This window comes from Triticum dicoccoides, chromosome 1A (assembly GCF_002162155.2).
Source record: "Triticum dicoccoides isolate Atlit2015 ecotype Zavitan chromosome 1A, WEW_v2.0, whole genome shotgun sequence".
Lineage (NCBI taxonomy): Eukaryota > Viridiplantae > Streptophyta > Magnoliopsida > Poales > Poaceae > Triticum > Triticum dicoccoides.
The window spans coordinates 162,001,599-162,007,935 of NC_041380.1; positions in this window are offsets into that span (position 1 = coordinate 162,001,599).

The following is a 6,337-nucleotide window of genomic DNA, read 5'->3' on the forward strand; positions in this document are numbered from 1 at the left end:
TACAACAAGATGTTTCAGAAGCTCGCCCATTTTGCTAAGCAGGACGTCCCTGACGAGAAGAGCATGATATACCAGTTCCGGGGTGGTCTCAGAGAAGAAATCCAGCTAGTTCTCGTTCTCTTTGAGCCCAAGAGGTACGATGAGTTTTACAACATGGCAATGAAGTAAGAGAGTGCTCAACTGAAGTGCGATGCTTCCAAGAAGCGAGTCAGAGATGTTACTCCTTCTTCCTCAACTCAAGTGGCTAAGCAGCAGAAGTATTGGCTTCCTCCTCCTCCGTTCCGTCAGCCTTATCAGCAGAAGAGCAAAGGTGGCAGTGGATCTTCCCACCCACCCAACCCTGGCTTTCAAAACAAGACTTCGTCTCAAGCTCCAAGATCGAGTGCTCCATATCACCATCCGCTTTCAGAGGTCACGTGCAACAAGTGCCAACAGAAGGGTCACTATGCCTACAAATGCTTCAATCAGAGGCGTCTCCCTCCTCCTCCTCCTATGAGATCGGCAAGTACAGCTGTGGTCAAGCATAACCCAAAGCACGCCAAGGTCAACTCGATGAATGCAGCTCAGGCAGAGGACTCGTCAGATGTCATCATGGGTAACCTTCCTGTTAACGATGTTCCTGCAAAAGTACTTTTTGACACTGGTGCATCTCATTGTTTCATCTCGAGACCTTTCGCATCTAAGCATGAGTTGTCTTCTCAAGTTTTGCATAAACCGTTAGCAGTTGTCTCACCGGGTAAATGTTTGCTCGCAAACTACGAGATTCCGGATATTTCTAACATGATGGGTGATTTCAAGTTTTTGGATTCTCCAATGGTCCTTGGTAACTCGGATATTGATCTTATTCTTGGAATGGACTGGCTTTCTAAGCACAAGGCTCAGCTTGATTGTGCAGCCAGGCAGATTCAATTGACTCATTCGTCCGAGGATGTAATTATCTTTGCCGCTCGGGATAATACCATCCGTCTGTTTTCTCTCAGTGAGAAGGGTGAACTGGATGCCATCTCTCAAATTCCAGTCGTTTGCGAATATCAAGACATCTTTCCAGAAGAGCTTCTAGGAATGCCTCCGCACCGGCCAGTTGAATTCGTCATCGATCTTGAGCCTGGCACGGAACCTGTTTGCAAACGTCCTTACAAGCTTGAACCTGAAGACTTGAAGGAGCTGAAGAAGCAACTCGATATTCAAGAGCGAATGGGTCTCATCCGACCTAGTTCTTCTCCATGGGGTTGTGGAGTTCTTTTTGTGAAGAAGAAGGATGGAGTGGACCGACTTTGTGTTGACTACTGTCCATTGAACAAGAAGACTATAAAGAACAAGTACCCACTTCCCAACATCAACGAGCTGTTTGAACAACTTAAAGGTGCTCAAGTATTCTCCAAGCTTGATCTCCGTATGGGCTATCACCAGATTTGAATTCGTGAGCAAGATATCCCCAAGACGGCTTTCAGAACAAGCTATGGTTCATATGAATACACTGTCATGTCTTTTGGCCTCGCCAACGCTCTGCCGACTTTCTCTCGCATGATGAACTTCATCTTCAACGCCTACACAAATGAATTCGTCTTGGTCTACCTCGATGACATTTTGGTCTTTTCCAAGAACAAGTAAGATCATGCCAAGCACTTGCGTTTGGTGCTCGATAAGCTCAGAGAACATCAGTTCTACGCCAAATCTCAAAGTGCGAGTTTTGGCTCGATGAGGTTCTCTATCTTGGACATATCATCTCTGCCAAGGGCATAGCAGTGAATCCTGAGAAGGTGTCTGCAATTGTGAATTGGGAACCACCTCAGAACATGAAGCAACTCCGCAGCTTCCTTGGTCTCGCAAGCTATTGTCGAAGGTTCGTTGAGAACTTCTCAAAGATCGTGAAGCCTCTTTCCAACCTTCTGCAGAAGCACGTGAAGTATGTTTGGTCTCCTGAATGTGACATCGCTTTCAACACCCTAAAAGAGAAATTAGTCACCGCTCCAGTTCTGACTCCTCCTGATGAATCCAAACCGTTCGAGGTCTTCTGCGATGCCTCTCTTCAAGGTCTTGGCGCAGTGTTGATGCAAGAGAAGAAAGTTGTGGCTTATACCTCTCGCCAGTTGAACCCAACAAGAAGAACTACCCCACTCATGACCTCGAGTTGGCGGCAGTTGTGCATGCTCTTTTGACTTGGAGACATCTCTTATTGGGAAGAAAAGTGGACATCTTCACTGACCATAAGAGTCTCAAGTACATCTTCACTCAGCCTAATCTCAACCTCAGGCAGACTCATTGGGTCGAAATGATTCAAGAGTATAATCCGAGCATCGAATATACTCCAGGCAAGGCCAATGTAATTGCTGACGCATTGAGCAGGAAGGCTTACTGCAACAGTCTGATTCTCAAGCCTTACCAACCCGAGCTTTGTGAAGCTTTCCGCAAACTCAATTTGCAAGTTGTCCCTCAAGGTTTCCTCGCCAACCTTCAAGTCTCTCCTACTTTGGAAGATCAAATTCGCGAGGGTCAACTTCTTGATGCTATGGTGAAGAAGGTGAAGATTGGGATTGCCAAGAGTCAACCCAAGTACAAGTGCTATCGCCTTGATGACAAGGATACTCTCTTCTTTAAGGATCGCATTGTTGTGCCTGAAGGTGACCTTCATAAAGTCATTATGAACGAGGCTCACAGTTCACTCCTCTCCATCCACCCTGGGAGTACGAAGATGTACCAGGAACTCAAGCAGGCGTATTGGTGGACTCGAATGAAGTGCGAGATTGCTTAGTTCGTGAATGAATGTGATGTCTGCAGAAGAGTGAAGGCAGAACACCAACGACCAGCTGGTCTCCTCCAACCTCTTGCCATTCCAGAATGGAAGTTTGACCACATTGAGATGGACTTCGTGACTAGGTTTCCAAAGTCTAAGCGTGGCAATGATGCTATATTCATTGTCATCGACAAACTCACTAAAGTGGCTCACTTTCTGCCTATCAAAGAGTCTATCACAGCAGCTCAATTGGCAGAGCTTTATACCTCTTTGATTGTCTCTCTGCATGACATTCCACAGTTGATCTCTTCAGACCGTGGCAGCATCTTTACCTCCAAGTTTTGGGATTCTTTTCAGAAGGCCATGGGCACCAACATCCGTTTCAGCACATCTTTTCATCCTCAAACTAGCGGTCAAGTCGAGCGTGTCAATCAGATTCTCGAAGATATGCTCAGGGCTTGTGTTATCTCCTTCGGTATGAAGTGGTAAGATTGTCTTCCATATGCCGAGTTCTCCTACAACAACAACTTTCAAGCAAGTTTGGGCAAGGCCCCATTTGAAATTCTCTATGGCAGGAAGTGTCGTACTCCTCTTAACTGGTCAGAGACCGGTGAACGTCAACTTCTTGGAAATTACTTGATCACAGAGGTAGAGGAAATGTGCAAAGTCATTCGTGATAACCTCAAAGCAGCGCAATCGCGCTAGAAGAGCTACTATGATAGTAAGCATCGTGATTTGGCTTTTGAGATCGGAGATCATGTTTACCTCCGTGTCTCTCTAATGAAAGGTACTCGTTGCTTAGGTATCAAAGGGAAGCTTGCCCCTAGATACGTGGGTCCTTTCAAGATTGTCAGCAAGAGAGGCGACCTCGCCTATCAACTCGAGCTTCCCTCCAACTTTGCAAATGTGCACGACGTGTTCCATGTCTCTCAGCTCCGCAAGTGCTTCAAGACCCCTGACCGCACCGTCAACTTTGAAGACATTGATCTCCAAGAAGACCTCTCTTATCGTGAGCACCCAGTTGCTATTCTTGATGAGACTGAACGCAAGACTCGCAATAAGTCAATCAAATTCCTCAAAGTCAAGTGGTCACACCATTCTGACCGTGAAGCCACCTGGGAACGCGAGGATCACCTCCGTTCTGAGTACCCGGCGTTTTTCCAGTCCTAGATCTCGGGACGAGATCCTTTCGTAGTGGTGGAGTGTTGTAACACCCCGGATGTAATTTACCTTATATGTATCCCAACTCTTGCCGTTACCGGCACTAAGTTATTTTATTTTCCTCGGGTTCAGGTTTTTGTCTCCGTGTGTTGTTACCTTTTTCATGCATCTCATATCATGTCATGATGTGCATTGCATTTGCATACGTGTTCGTCTCATGCATCTTAGCATTTTCCCCGTTGTCCGTTTTGCATTTCGGCGCTCCTATCTCATCCGGTGGTCCTTTCTACCTCTTTTCGTGTGTGGGGGTTAAACATTTCCGGATTGGACTGAGACTTGCCATGCGGCCTTGGTTTACTACCGGTAGACCGCCTGTCAAGTTTCATGTCAATTGGACTTCGTTTGATACTCCAACGGTTAACCGAGGGACCGAAAAGGCCTCGTGTGTGTTACAGCCCAACACCCTTCCAATTTGGCCCAAAACCCAACTAAACCCTCTCCATCATCTAGAGCATTCGATCATGATCGCGTGGCCGAAAACCGTGCTCAATTTGGAGCCTCCTAGCTCCTCCTACCTATAAAACTAGATCCCCTTCCGAAATTCCCGGATCCCCTCCTACCCTAAACCCTAGCCCCGCTCCCTCTCCGCCGCCGGACAAAAATCGCCGGGCCGGACACGTGGCATGCCACCATTCGACACCGCGCAGCCCCACTTCGCCGGCCCGCCTGGGCCCGAGGAGGGCCCCCGAGGGCCGCGCGCCGCCGCCTACCCGGCGCGCCCCGCGCCTTTGCCCGTGACTCCGCCACTATCCTCCTCAACGCCGGTAGCCGCTCGGCACCACCGCCGCCGCCCTCCATCTCCGACCTCCACCAGAGCTCCGCCGTGCTCCTCCGAGAAGCCTCGCCGCCGCCTCAACACCGGCGACCTCGCCGCCCCGGACCACCGCCTCCTCCGGCGCCGACCTCGCCGCCCGCCGACGCCGGCAAGTCCCCCCCCCCAGCGAGTTCCTCAACACTCAGGCCGCCACGAGCCACTATTTCGGCAAACCCCGGCGATCTCCTCGGGAAGCGTGCTGGATCTGAGATCTAGCGGAGGCGGTTAACTTTTATCCCGTAACCCTAGTTTTTTTGCGATTTTCATCATGTTGTATCTTTGCATCCGTAGCTCCGACTTACGCGTGTAGCATACCAAAATGTTCGTCTCAAAGAGTATATCATTTCATCTCATTGCGTCATTTTCATTTGAGCTCATCTTGATGCCCGAAATGCTGTTGGAAGAGGGCTATGTGATATATTTGTCAGATCTGCTGCATCAAATAGATATTTGTCATTTTTTCCATGATTAATGTGTGCATGATATGCTCCTGAGCTCTACATGAGTTTTGTTATATGCCATGCCATATTTATAGAGGTGCTTACCATGTATTTTTGTGATGTGTGTGATGACTAGCACAAGCTTGCAAAGTAGCGTAATCGGTAATGCTGATTTCAGGGACTTAGAATTTCACTAAGTCCTTGATCTGATTTTGTCAATATGCCATATGTTCATGTTGTTTCCTAGTGATCCGTGCCTCTTTTGAGGATGATCAGTAAGGATGATTTGTTAACATTTTGGTGCTTTATCCATCCATGTCTTTGTTTGCATTTATGGAGCAACCTAGCTTGAGTCAATCGAGCTCTACTTTTGCTATTTCGTGAATCATGGCAGATTGTTGACTTGTTAGCGAGTTTGCCGAGGATGTTGCTATTGATCCGTGCATGATATGTTGTTGTTATTGCCATGTCTAGCTTCTATGATATGTATTCTTGATGGGTGTATGCTTAGTTTGTCATGCCATGCTCTGTAGTGAGTGCATCGAGATCGTGAACATGCCTACTCGTTAACTGATTTGCATGCTCCAGTTTTTCACTAAGTCTGAGATCTGTTTATGTTTTTGCCATGTTCACATGCTTGCAATTGTATTTTCTGATCCCTTTTTGCCTCAAGGTCACTAAGGGACTTTTGTTAAGTGCTTTGAGTAGCTACATGTCATGCCTTACTTTGCCATGTTAAGTTCTTGTAGCATATAGTTTTCATGCTCTAAAGTGTGCTTCCTGATGTTAAATTCCAGACTTGTGTTAATTTCACTAAGTCTGAAACCTGTTACCGTTTGCACTTTTGCCATCCTTGTTTGAACATGTTAATGGATGAATTAGCCGTAGCTCAGTGTTCATCTTTTGTCTAGCATCATGAGTGGATCCCTGCCATGTATTTTGTTGTCATGTTTGAGAGCTGTAGCATGATTATCTTGACGCATTTAGATGGCTACTTGCTGATTATCGCACACCGGTGCCATATTTGTTTTGCTTGCCATTTCCAAACCGTGCATCCGATTCCGGTGATATTTTTATTGATTTCAACCGAAATCACCTCACCTTCCAGTGGCACTCTTGGATTTCCAA